The sequence below is a fragment of the Tursiops truncatus genome, chromosome 4 (genome assembly GCF_011762595.2).
Source record: "Tursiops truncatus isolate mTurTru1 chromosome 4, mTurTru1.mat.Y, whole genome shotgun sequence".
NCBI lineage: Eukaryota > Metazoa > Chordata > Mammalia > Artiodactyla > Delphinidae > Tursiops > Tursiops truncatus.
The window spans coordinates 49223295-49237813 of record NC_047037.1 but is presented as its reverse complement, the minus strand read 5'-3'; the positions used below and the strand labels follow the sequence as shown (position 1 = coordinate 49237813).

Genomic DNA, 14519 nt, shown 5'->3' with positions numbered 1-14519 from the left:
GCTAAAGATATGAGACAGATCAGACTTGACTTCTTTCAGAGATAGCAAGGAGCTTAAAGCCACGGAAATAGAGAAGTCAGAAGAATTAGGAGGCTGTATCCAGGCCCAGGGAAGAAAAAGGGCTGTGATCACATAGTGAAACTAGCCATGGGGCTGTGATTAGAGAGGCTGGACACAAGTGTAACACATTGTCAGTCTGGGTTCCCAAGGAGCTCACAGCTCAGTAAGAGTGAAAGAAATGCAAACAGATAACTTCACTTTAGCGAAAAAATGCTGGGTTTGTATGATGGAGACCAAAGGAATGACAAATACACGGAGTTTTCTACTCCCACAGTTTGTCTGGCATTGCATAACCATGTCTGTTACTAGGTTTTACATTTTTAATTCACTTGGCTAGAGTGTCAGTGTTTGGTGATTGACATGCCTTTCTTATTAACGATACTAATAGTAGCAGTAATATTTATAATGTTGACTGTATTAAGTATCTTACTTTGTGTCAGATACTGGGTTAATTACTTTACATGCACTATTCTACCATCCTATTAAGTAAGATTAGCCCTGTTTTACAGATGAGAAAACTGAGGCTCAGAGAGACTCAAGCAATGTAAGTAAAGCAATGTAGTTACAAGACTAATAAGGGGGACTTCCCTGATGGTCCAGTGGTTAAGACTCCACGCTTCCAATGCAGGAGGCCCAGGTTCAATCCCTGCTCAGGGAACTAGATCCCACATGCCACAACTAAGAGCCTGCATGCCGCAACTAAAGCTCCCACGTGTCTCAGCGTGCCACAACTGCGACCCAGCGTGGCCAAATAAGTAAATATTTTTTTAAAAAAGAAAGACTAATGAAGAGCAGAACCAGGATCAAGGGCCCATGTTCTTAACCCAGGTGGGCACTCAGGGTCTGTACCTTGGTTTCAGGTAAGCCAAAGGAGTGAGTGAGGATAGATTGGAGGCTGAAGATGGGGATCTTGTGACAGGGTGAACCCCATGGATTCAAAGTTCTCACCTAACTTTTAACTGACTAGCATTTTTCACTCAGCAAAGAGTTTAGAGTGCTTACAGTGTACATCTGTGGGAATGATCCAGCTTCCCGTCCCCAGTATCACAGAAGAAATGAGGCTTCTAACCCTCTGAGTTGCAAGTGCTGCCAAACACTTAGAAACCAAGTACTGGGAAGCTGAGTCAAGAGAGATGGCTACCTCTGTCTTCTGGGGATGGGTGGGGAGAGCCAGGAGAGTTTTAGTCAAAGGCAATGTGGAAGGTCTCCTCAGGCAGAGAAGTGGGGGAGGTGGGTATTTAAATGACAGGAGAAGATGCATGGGTGGGAGGAGGGCCAAGGCCACATGTCCAGGTTTGTGCATAATTATAAATCAGACACCCATATGACCACTACTCGGGTCAAGGAACAGACCCGTGCCAGCCACGCCAGAAGCTGCTTCCACATGCCCCGTCTCAGTGCCAACCCCCTGATTCCCAGAGCAATCGCTATCTTTGTGTTTCTTCATAGTTTTATCACCTGAGTGTCATCCCTAGACAGTAAAGTTTAGTCGTGCCTATTTTATTATTTTTCTATTTGATATGTATTTTGAGCCACCTTTAATCTACAGATTCTCTTGCATCCTTTTCCTTATAATTTTTTTGTTGAAGACCCCAGGGCTTTTGACTTGGAGAGTTGCCCACAATCTGGATTTTGCTGATTGCAACCTCATGGTACAGTTCAGTGTGTCCCTCTGCCTTCTGCGTGTCCTGTAAATTGGGTTGGGTCCAGAGGTCTTCTGATCAGAGGAAAATAAGTTGGGTCCAGAGGTCTTCTGATCAGATGAGGCCTCAATCCCTAGGACCTGTTAGACTAGGCAGGAGTGGATGAATGGAACTGGAGTAGGAGATTGGGCTGTAAAGGCATTTTGAGGTCAGATCACAAAGGGCCTTGAATGCTGTAATAGTGAGCTTGAGCTGTGGTGTGTGTTTGTTTAGGTGGAAGGGAGTGAGGAGACTCGAGGAGGCCAACTTTGTAGGTTTTTGAGTCAAGGAACAACAAGTACCCTTTCCAGCCACATATCTATATAGGAATGACTGTTGGTCATGACGTTAAAAAGGTGAACTAATGAGTGTGAAATCTTGAAATAATATGCAGATGGTTGGTTATCATTTTCTGTAATACTATGATATAAGGTTGCTAAGAATTTCCTATAAATGCTTTGTGAGTGAAACTATGTAATAGGGAATAGTAAGTTCATAATATACATACTTTTTCGAGGAGCATTATAAATATTATAAGACTAGGTCTAGGGAGAAACATGGATCTTAAGTCAAGAAGTGTAAAAGGAACAAATCTGAGAAAGTTGTCTGTTGAAAGAGAGGGAGATATTACCTATTCTGCTTAAGAAATCTTAATTTCTTAAGATTCTTAAGTATTTCTAAAAGAAATACTCTTTTTCCAAATGGCTTATCAAAAACTGCTACCACCAGTAGAATTTAAACAGGGCAATGGACTCACAAGTATTATTTCTTAGAGTCTCGAGGAACTTCTTGACTTCATTATTCACCTTGTTTTACTTTTTAAAAGTAAGAAGGCCAGTTTATAATAGCAACTCACATGTACATAGCACGACTTTGGGCCAGATGTTATTTTTAGCATTTTATATGTTGACTGATTTAATCCTCAGAACAATCCAGTGTGGTAGGCATTACTACTCTCCCCATTTTCTAGACTGGAAAAGTGAAGCACTGAGAGGGTAAGTTACTCATGTAGGTTTACACAGCTGGTAAGTGGTAGAATGGAGATTCAAACTCAGGTAGTCATATGAGTCCACGACACTGTCTCAGCTAGAATCCGGGTGGTAGCTGGGCCAGTGACTCAGGTGTTTTCCTAATAGGAAGACTCCTGCATATCTGTTTTCAGTCTGAAATACCTGTTCTCTTGTCATTTCGCTGGGACTCATGTTTGAGCCCTGGCCCACTGCACACTGTCGCTGAATGACCGGGCACAGCGCCTGTGTTCTCTTGAGTCTCAGTTCACTCACCTCTGCCGTGGAGATGAAAGTAATGCCTCCTGGGGACTTCCCTGGTGGTCCAGCAGTTAAGACTCCGCACACCCAATGCAGGGGGCCCGCGTTCTATCCCTGGTCAGGGAACTAGATCCCGCATGCTGCAACTAAGACTTGGTGCAGCCAAAGAAATAAATAATTTTTTTTTAATTGCAAAAAAAAAAAGAAAAGGAAAGAATGCCTCCTGTCTAGGGTATTCTGAAGCGCAAATGAGATCAAGTCTAGGAGAATGTGTTAAAAGAAGGAAAAGGCTATATGTTGGTTATAATTTTAATAATTATTATTATCTGTACTTATATATTTTTGAAGAACTTGTGAAATGAGTTCCACTATATTTTAAATGCTTAGATTCTTAGAATAAAGAAAGGGATTACCTAATTTGGAGAGTTAGATACCCGGTGCTAAGGAGGGGAAATTTTCAAATGAATTTATTAAGGCTTTCTTGTTTTAAAAGTTTAATTGAAGCAATTTTAATAGCTCCTCCAGGAAAGAAAACTCAAACAGAACTTCAGTTTTGATGACTGTTTTCCCCTTACCTGAGCATCACTACCGTTAATAGTGGACACCCCAACTTTATAGACAAGAGCCATGGAGCATCAAGGCCCTCTTTGGAAGGTTAATTTCGTTGTCTCAAAAGAGGTCAAGTTTACTTTCAGTTCCAGTATGGGCCTATTTAACTTCATGTTTCTACTGAACGTTGAACTAATCCCTAAGCATGCCAGCAATTGGGGATGATAACTGTTGACTGTAAGGGGCATCAGGTTGAAGTCTACAAATATGCTTTCCATGGGTGGGCGAGGGACGGTGGGGGACAAAACAGTTCAAAGTATCTTGCATATTGCCCTGTTAGTGGGTCACAAGTATTGGCTGAATTGAGAAAGAATAGTGAATTTTATTTGTTTGCAAGGAATGCAGAAGTCATTAACCACGACTGGATTTAAGGATATTAGCGAAGTGTCACATTTGGCAGCCTTTTTTTTTTTTCTTCGATTGTTTGTTTTAAATGAAATATTTCAAAAATAGAGAGGAATATTTAGGGAAAAAAACCCCTATGTACCTATACCACCCAGATTGAAAGAAAATGTTACTGATATATTAAGTCCTCTTTGTACCCTGTCCTAATTGCATAATTAGAGGGTACCCACCCTCTTTCCATAAAGGTAACCACGCTTCTGAAGTTGTCGTATATTATTTCCTTGATTACTTTTTCTGTCATACTTCTACATATGTTTATGTTAATAGACAACATACAGGATTGTTTGTTTGTTTTTTTAATTCTAAATACAAACTGTAAGCTGACTTTTTTTTCACCAAACTTTGTGTTGAGATTTATTCATGTTGATACATGTAGTTCTGATCCACTTATTTTCTCTGCTGTATAGTGTCTTATTAAAAATATAATCCAATTATCCATTCTCTGATGAATGAACATTTTGATTGTCGAGTTTCCTTTACTATGAACACTGCCTCAGTGCCCATTCATATATGTTTTCTTATACTCCCATGGATGAGTTCTTTGTGAATATACTTAGAGGAAGAATTGCTGGGCAGTAGGTTATACCATCTTCAAGTTTATTAGATACTACCAAATTGCTTTCCAAAAGGTTATTTCAATTCATACTTCTACCAAGGAGTGAATGAGAGGTCTAGTACCTTACCAATACATTTTAATTTCAGACTTGCAAAAATTTTACTAATCTAATGGATTTGAAAAAGTATCTTATTGTTGTTTTAATATTACTTCCCTGATTACTGGAAAGGTTGAGAACGTTAAAGGTTCACTGGAAATTCAGAATTTATCTTTTGTGAATTGCCTATATATTGCCAGGCCTATTTTCTATTGTTTTGGATCTTCTTCTTCTATAATTATAATTCTTTATATATTCTATGTGTATGTTCTCCAAATCTGGGCTTGCCTTTTAATTTTGCCATTTGCCTAGCAATTTTAAATTTTAGTGTAGTTGAATTTATTACCTTTTCCTTTAAGGTTTGTGCTTTTCATGTCTTAAGATTCATCCCTGACCCTGAAGTCATAAAGACATTCTTCTATATTTTATTGCAAAGGTTTACATCTTTATAATACTTTTTATGACTTTAATCCACATGGAAGTTCTTATGGAAACTGTGAGCTAGGGAACTAATTTTATTTTCTATTTCTTTATAAATTTCCAGTTATATTTCTTTATGAATTTCCAATGGTCCCAGCATTGTTTATTGAAGAGTTCATGCTTTCTTCACTAACTTTTTTTCATGCCAGTTTTATCATACACCAAGAACCCATGTATACATAGGTTTGTTTTGGGTTCTCTGTTTGGCTCTAGTTGTCTGTTTCCGTGCCAGTACTGCACTATTTTAGTTTCTCTAGCTTATAATATTCTTGATATCTGGTTGGATAAGACTTATATGCTTATTCTTAGTTATTTTCTGTTATGAAGTTAGGATCATATTGTCAAGTTCTGTGAGAAATTCTTTGGAATTTAAATTAGTAGATTAGCTTGGGGAAAGCAACATATACTCATTTATTCAGTTCCATATTTATTGAATTTCAGGCTGTTGTTTCACTGTCTTATGGACTCTGTTTCTAATGATAGTTTAATGTCATTAATTTGGTTTTTCTGAATATTAACAGGACATTTTTCTCAGGCCGCTTTTAAGATTTTCTTTCTTTATACTTCAGCAGCTTGACTTTAATATCCCTAGGTGTGCTTTTCATTGCATTTATTCCTGCTTGAGATTCACCAAACTTCTTCTGTCTGTATTTATTTCTTTCAGCAAACTTTTTTTTATTGAAGTACAGTTGGTTTACAATGATGTGCCAATCTCTGCTGTACAGCGAAGTGACTCAGTTTTACACACATACACCTTCTTTTTTTAATATCCTTTTCCATTATGGTTTATCCCAGGAGACTGGATATAGTTCCCTGTGCTTTACAGTAGGACCTTGCTGTTCATCCATTCTAAATGTAGTAGTTTGCATCTACCAACCCCAAATTCCCAGTCTATCCCTCTCCCTCCTGCTCTCCCCATTGGCAACTACAAGTCTGATCTCTATGTCTGTCTTTCACCAAACTTGATAACTTTTTTAGCCATTATTTCAACCTTTTTTTCCCTCATTTTCTCTCTTGAACTCAAATTATGTGAATGTTAGATCTTTTGATATCATCACATAGGTCACTGAGGCTCTGTTCGTCTTTTAGAAATCTTTCTACCCCTTTATTTGTTCTTCACTTTGGATAATTTCTATGGATCTGTCTTCAGGTTCACTGACTCTGTCATTGCCATTTTGATGTTAAGCCCATCCAGTGGATTTTCCTTTTTTTCTGCTGAGATTTTCTACTTGCTCATTCATCAGAAACATATTTTCCTTTACATACTTGAGCATGTTATAATATTTGCCTTAAAATCTTTGTCAGTTAATTTCTACATCTCAGGATGGGCCTCCACTGATGGACTTTTCTCCTCAAAATGGATCACATTTTCCTGTTTCTTCTATGTCAAATAAGTTTAGATGATATTGTAACATATATTCTAGAGACTTTGGATTCAGTTATGTTCTATTCAAGAGTTCATTTATTTGTTTGTTTTAGGAGGCACTTAACTTGGTTGGACTCATACTTCAAACTCTATATTTCCTGTGGTGGGCAGTAGCAAAAATCTCTGCTGAAGTCATTTTAGTACTATCTAAGTGCTTTGGAGTGTATCCCATTCCTACATGGTTCAAGGATCAGCCTAAGCAGAACTTGGTGCTCCCTTTGTGTGGCTCTCTCCTTTCCAGGATTTCCCAATTTACTTTTAAGCTGTTGTAATTGCCACTGAAACTGTTTCCTGGGTCTTCAAGCCAGTACAATTATGGATTTTCTTTCTGAGTTTTAGGCACCCCACTTGGCATGGACTAGGTGTGCCCTGAGACAAAAACAGTGCCATTACTTTCTTCCAAATGTTGATTCCTTTCTGGTTTCTGCTGCTTTTCTGATTGTTCTTCAGTCAGCTATTTTATACATTTTGTCCAGAATTTATAGTCATCATCTGTGGGATGGCTGACCTAATAGGAGCTACACCTCTATTACTGAAAGCTGGAAGTTGTGATCCCAGATAATTTTTTCTTTTTTTTTTGCGGTACGCGGGCCTCTCACTGTTGCGGCCTCTCCCATTGCGGAGCACTGGCACTGGACACACAGGCTCCGTGGCATGTGGGATCTTCCCGGACCAGGGTACGAACCCATGTCCCCTGCATCGGCAGGCGGACTCTCAACCACTGCGCCACCAGGGAAACCCCCAGATAATTTTTATATAAAGTTTCTTATTTTGTGGTTTCCAGAGTCTCTTTGAAACAGATTGTGCAGCTCTTTGAGGCTCCGTGTTTTTGTAGAAGTCCCACCTTTAGGCCCCTGCCTCCCATAGTCCTGGGATCATGTCTCCTGACAGTCACCTGGGGACAGAAGAGTAATCCCAGACCTTTTATCCACGATCAAAACCCTTTGGGCAAAGCTGATATTGACACTATGTATAAAATAGATAACTAATGAGAACCTACTGTAGAGCACAGGGAACTCTACTCAGTGCTCTGTGGTGACCTAAATGGGAAGGAAATCCCCAAAAGAGGGGATATGTGTATACGTATAGCTGATTCACTTTGCTGTACAGCAGAAACTAACACAACATTGTAAAGCAACCATACTTCAGTAAAAATTAAAAAAAAAAAAAAAGCCCTTTGGGTCCCTTTAGCTTTAGTTCTAGTATACCCACCTGACTTTATTTCTTTACTCTCGGAAGCTGGAAGCCTTTCCTCATTATTGTTTTTGTTGCTGCTGCCTCTGTTTTTATCCTTGACTAAGTATTTTCAAAAAATGATTACAATTTATTAAGCAGTTCCATGTTTGTAGTGGGAAATGGGCACCTGCATTAGCTTAATCCATTTTGTTTTCAGACATCTGCAGCAGTGTCTTCTATAGTGGGAAACAAATAGACCACCCCCAGAATACTACTCTGGCTGCTAATTGCTGTACTCAAGAGGGGACTGACTTCTGACACTGATACGTGGACTTTGGACAGAGGACTTGTAGCTCTTAGAATAGCTAACAGCGTAGCGGGAACTGACATGATTTCAACATCTACTATAGCCCAAGCTCTAAGCTACTCACTTTATATCACTTAAAGTCTTACAATTCCTTACTTTAATAGTATTACCTCCACTTTACACATTAGAACAGAGACTTTAAAGAGCTATAAGTAACTTGTTTCAGCATAAGGAACATCAGAATTCAAGCTGTTTGACTCACAAATCACATACCTTCCATGGTACTCTTCTGTCTCAACAAATTTTTTCGGTACTTATATAGATGAGTAAAAAATTCAGATTTTGCTGTGTTTCCCAGCAGTTAAGGCAAAATTTGAGAGCTCTTTGGCACTGGAGAAATGTCTGGAGTTTACACATGTATGTTTGCCAGTTTCATTCTTTTCATACGTGAAATTCATGGGTTATCAGTGAAAATACTTTCCGTGCTGCCTAAACTCACACTAATGGAGGTTGTTTGCCAATTCCTTTGGAGGACAGTGAGAAAAAGGAATCACAGAATTTTACACAGCTGGACAGAATTTTAATGATAAAGTCTGTATGTGAGAACACAGTTTCTTCTAGTTAAATGGGATGGCCATCATAAGATGCGAAGAACAGTTTTAAGAAAGAAAAAACCAAGAGTAGAAATGATTATATTAAAACCCTTGAATTAATATCTATAAATTCTTTTTCTTTATAAATTTATTTATTTTTGGCTGCGTTGGGTCTTCATTGCTGCACACGGGCTTTCTCTAGTTGCGGTGAGCGGGGGCTACTCTTCGTTGCGGTGCGTGGGCTTCTCATTGCGGTGGCTTCTCTTGTTGTGGAGCACAGGCTCTAGGCGTGCAGGCTTCAGTAGTTGTGACACACAGTCTCAGTAGTTGTGGCTCACGGGCTCTAGAGCACAGGCTCAGTAGTTGTGGCTCGCGGGCTCTAGAGCGCAGGCTCAGTAGTTGTAGCGCACGGGCTTAGTTGCTCCGCAGCACATGGGATCTTCCCAGGCCAGGGCTCGAACCCCGTCCCCTGCTTTGGCAGGCAGATTCTTAACCACTGCGCCACCAGGGAATTCCTATAGATTCTTGATCAACATGTGTTCTAATCAAAAGCAACATTGTGCTCAATAAAAAAATCTTTGTTTACTATTCTGAGCCAGTGAAAGAATTTTTTTCTTAAAGTCATTTTAATAGAGATTATCCTGGAGAAATATTTATCTTGTTCATATATTGCTCACCTACTGAGTCACTGGTGTTCTAAATCTCCCTTAGTAAGAAAAATGTTTATATCACTTAACATAATTTGTTAGCCAGAATAAAGAGTGTTTCTATAAATTTAAGTGCAGTTAGCTGCTTCTCCTAAAGCCCCATCACAATGCATGCATATTCTATTCTTGGCCATGAAAAATTGAGTACTCATTTAACACTGAAGGATATTATTTTTAGAAGTTTGACCGCAGTGTATAGCAATATTAGTTATCTTTCTTTATTTTTATTTTTTTTAACATCTGTATTGGAGTATAATTGCTTTAGAATGGTGTGTTAGTTTCTGCTGTATAACAGAGTGAATCAGCTATATGTGTACATATATCCCCATACCCCCTCCGTCTTGCATCTCCCTCCCGCCCTCCCTATCGCACCCCTCTAGGTGGTCACAAAGCACCGAGCTGATCTCCCTGTGCTATGCGGCTGCTATCCCTCTAGCTATCTATTTTACATTTGGTAGTATACGTAAGTCCATGCCACTCTCTCACTTCGTCTCAGCTTACCCTTCCCCCTACCCTATCTTTCTTTTCATAAAGAAGAATTTTTCCTTTGGGATCCTTATTGGATTTAAGTCAATTTAGTGGCTGTACAAAGTCTCTCACTCATCATATCTAATAAACTTATTAACAAACTTTGAGGTCAAGAGGGCCCCTCTTTTTTTTTTTCGGTACACGGGCCTCTCACTGTTGTGGCCTCTCCCGCTGCGGAGCACAGGCTCCAGACGCGCAGGCTCAGCGCCATGGCCCACGGGCCCAGCTGCTCAGCGGCATGTGAGATCTTCCTGGACCGGGGCACGAACCCATGTCCTCTGCATCGGTAGGCGGACTCTCAACCACTGTACCACCAGGGAAGCCCCTAATTTCAGTTTTAAATGAGGAAACTGAGTACTAAAGTCCAGGTTAGTAAGGCAAAAATAGGAGCAAACCAGGCTGACTGCCATCAGATTGCTGTGTGACCTTGAGCAAGTCACTTAAGCTGTCTGTGTCCTCAGTGTCCCTGTCTATGAAAAAGGAGATAAGAATAGCACCCGCTCCATAGGGCCTTTGTGAGGGCAGATTGAGTTAATGCATGCAAAACACCCGTATCACTGCCTGGAACATGGTAAGCACTATTCGAGTTTACTTTGTATTGTTACCATTACTATTGCTTTTTATCATTACTGTTAACTTCAGCACAAAATGGACTTCTGCAAGAGGGGAGATGGCTCAGTGGTTCATGCTGGTTCTAACACTGTCCGAGCGCTCGTTTCCTGGATCATAGAACCTGAGCTAAGGTAGGCTTTACTAAGAGCAGCAAGAGGAAGGGGAGAAGAGAAGAGAGGCAGGAAAGCATGGGAGGTGGTGCATTACCTGGCCGGCCCAAAATCAGACAGTGGCTTGGTCGCATAGGACAGCTTCCAGATTGGCTGTGTGGGACCAGTATGCTCAGCACAGGCAGGCGAGGAGAGGGGAGAGGGGTACGTCTTCCATGCTCACAGGTTGTATGGCTTGATTCCCCACGCTCCCCTCGCCCCCCTCTTTCTCCCCCCACCCCCCAACACACACACACACAACTCCTGAGGAAGCCAGGTTCCAGCCCCTGGTGCTGAACTTCCTCAGAAGCCTCAGGATGAGCCAGTCCTTCTGTCAGTCTGGCCAGAGGTGGGTGGGGCTGGGTTGCTGGAGCCGTGAGAGCTCCTGCTGGGTTGCACCCTGGACACTGTGCTGAAGCCCTGCCCTCAGCCAGGAGGAAGCCAAGATGGTTTGGTGGCATTAGGAGAAGAGGTGAGAGTGGTGGTGATGGGGGTCTCCGCTGAGCCAGCAGCAGAGGCCAGGGAGCCATCTGGGGGCAGCCCATGCACTGGGACCAGCCCCACCGCTTACAACTCTGTAGCCTCAGTAAGGTGCTGTGGCTCCATGTCTTGGATTCTAAATGAGATTGTCCTGAGGATTAGAAGTGATACATGTAATGTGCCTTCAGTGCTTGGCTCAGAGTGGGTACTCAATAAATGACCTAATATTTTCCTATCCACTCATATTTGAAACAGACATCAGTTTCTCTTAACACTTGTATTTGCCTCTGGAAATGAAATATCTGTTTGAATTCGAAGATATGACTGAGATGAACTAGAAGAAGCTGATACTATTGCAAAGAGGGTAATATTTAACCCTAGAACACGTCAAGGGAAATGACTAAGAAAGCTTATGGCAGAGAACAGAGGCCATCCAAGGAGGTCAAAGGATTTAGAGAAAATCATGAGAACTGAGAACTGATTTTCATGCTAAAAATTGCTTTTGTAATTGTAGATTCGGCTTTATTTTTAGCTAGGGGAAAAAAGAGAGCATGATTTCCAACTTCTGTTCTGTGGACACAGGGAGTCCAGATTATTTAGCACCATAGTCTCCAATCTCGACACCCCAGGGAAAAAAGCAGAGTCAGTGCTAGGCCAAATGGGGGCTTTGGGATGAAACCAAGAAAGAAGGATGAGAAAGTGGGAGATTGCTGGGCTCTGGGGGCTTCAAGACCAAATTAGATATGAAGCTCCAAAGGAGGGTAGTGTTTGTGAATTAAACGTCTATCTCTTGGAACCATGTAAGTAATAGCAAGGCTGTCCTGTTTGCATTTTACAGAGGAGAAACCCTGGAGGCTGTTAGTTGCCCAGGTTACGCTGATAATAAGGAAAGAATGAACTTAGGTCATCTGACCTGTCCTCTACACCGATGACATTTAATTATCTATTCAAGGCTCATGATAAGCCCTCCAGTGATATTTGTGGAACCGATGTTCTCTTTAAAAAATTCAAAGATCCAAGTAAACATGGAGTCTTTGTTTTTTTTGATATGTTACTTTCTCAAAATATATAAACTGGAATGTAAAATATGATAATATCATTTACTTTATTCAAAGTCAGCTAAACTCCAAAAATAATTATCCAAGGCTTACTATGTCACTGGAGATTGAGTTTAGTACTTGAAAACACATTTATAATTTTTTGCATTTCAGGGAGCATCAAATCAGTTCCGTACAAATCACTGCTGTATAATATGTTTGGGGGAGGTTACGTAGTATGGATCTGCCAATTAATTTCATCAAAATGAGAAATGGGAAGACAAGAAATTCCCATGACTCAGTTTGGTTTTAAATGATCTAAGTATAATTCATTTCATAGTCATACAGTGTGATTTTTGGTTTAGAAATCCATTGCATTTATTTCCCTTGGTAAACAAACATCACATATTGGAAAAAATATGGGGGAAACTTTCTAACTTACGTTAGAAAGGGAAGCAAGAAGTGAATCACAGTCATCTTCACAAAATGAAAGTTGAGGGGTGTTTTTTGTTATTATTGTTCCTTTTTGAATTGTTTTATTCTAAGACTATGTGAAGAAGTAAAAGTGTCCTTCCGTCCTGCCACCCCCAGTTCCACCTCCGGCTGGTTAAAGAGCTGGACTTTGGAGTCAGATCAAGCAGGGTCAGGTCCAGCTCTATCACTTCCAGCCGTGTGGCCCTGGACAAGTTGCCCACGCTCTCTAAACCTCTCATCTTGAAAATGGAGGTAACAATAAGACCCAGCTCCTAAGGTTGTTGTGAGGAGTCAATGAGATCATGCGATTAATCTCTTTGTATAGTGCGTGGCAGGTAGTACATATTCAGCAAATATTAGCTAATGTTAATATTTTAATGTTAATAGTTATAGTTGATATTATTATTCTTGTACTTTGGCTAAGGCAATGTTTATGCATGTATCTGGGAAGGAAAATATCTGCTCCCTTTGATGTTCTGCTTCCCAATCATGTTGAAAACTAAGATCAGAAAGAAATTCTAAATTTCTCTGATTTCACCAGTAAATAACTGGAGGTAATTAAATATTCCCTGCAAAGAATTTTAATTCTAGTATTTAACCCCAGAAAAAAACAAAGCGTATTTACTTCCCGGATACAGATGCAAATAGAAATAAAACACAGCTGCTGTTATTGCTCCATGGGCACCGTCTCTACTTGGTACCAAAAGAGATAATGATCTTGCAGTATAATTTTATAAGGAGGTAACAAAATCAATGACACTATCTCAAGTGTAAACACTGCAAGACCTTATCGCATTGCTGGTTAAGATAGGCTGTAACTGTGACAGCTGCTCACCGACCATTATATATTATTTTAGATGAAAGAAAACATGGACTAATAAATTACGATTTGACAGCATAAGAGTGTTGGTGGCCTTACAGCTTCATATTCAAGAATGAAACCAGCAATACACTTGTTGGATGAAAAGTCAACACAAAGCAACCATGCACTCAAGTGAAGGCAGTAATGGACAAATAATTTGGTTCATTTCCCATTAATAAAAATGGTAAGGTCTTCACAAAAGCATAAACAAATCTGCAAAGCCTTTGAGTCAACTGAAATTCCATGTAACCTTATAAAATATTATGAACCATAAAAATAAAAGGCTAAGATAAAGTTTAGGATGCTGTCAGGATGTGTTGTTTCCTTAATTGTAATGACAGTGGAACCAGGAGGATCCCTTCAAAGGGTGATGATTAAAGAGTATCTATTGTTATGGAACTTCAACTTCATATAAATGATCAATTTATAGACATTCAAGCCCACAAAATAAAATCAATAATTACGAACCTCTATAACCAAGTCCATGAGATTTCAGAGCCGGACAAATCTGCTTTATAAATTCAACACTGACACAACTGGAGTGACCTTGGACAAGTTATTTAACTAAATAATCAAAGTTTTGAATGCAGATAATTCAGAATCATAAGTACCAAGTAGGATCGTTATGGGTACTAAATAACATAACTGAGCTCAAATGGTGCTTAGCACATAGTAAACACTTGAGGGTAAATGATAAGAGGATTCCTTTCTGTTTCTTTTCTCACTCTTCCTTAAGCTTTTCACAAATTTATATCCTTCTGTTCTCCTGATCTGAAATAGGATTTTTTTTTAGCTTGATCCAATGACTATTTATTCCAATTAGCTTGCAATGTATAAATTACTCTGTTCTCTGTATATCTTAAATTCAACATGCATTTTTAACATTAACAGTCCAAAAGGAAAGTCATTTGGAGTAACCCTTGTTTTCCTTTGCTATGCTGAGAAAGTTAACTGAGTTAGCCATTAGACTGTTTAATCAATGGAAAATACCTAACATCTTGACAAATTCAC

The 14519-nt window shown here is 39.8% G+C and overlaps 1 protein-coding gene and 1 non-coding gene across 9 annotated transcripts in view; both read left to right on the top strand.

The window, feature by feature from the left end:
- The window catches only part of PLD1 (phospholipase D1), a 202814-nt gene that overhangs the window by 67167 nt on the left and 121128 nt on the right, over positions 1 to 14519 (top strand). The window lies entirely within an intron of this gene.
- On the top strand, positions 646 to 718 carry TRNAW-CCA (transfer RNA tryptophan (anticodon CCA)). The gene has a single exon. It is a non-coding gene; the product is annotated as a tRNA-Trp (tRNA).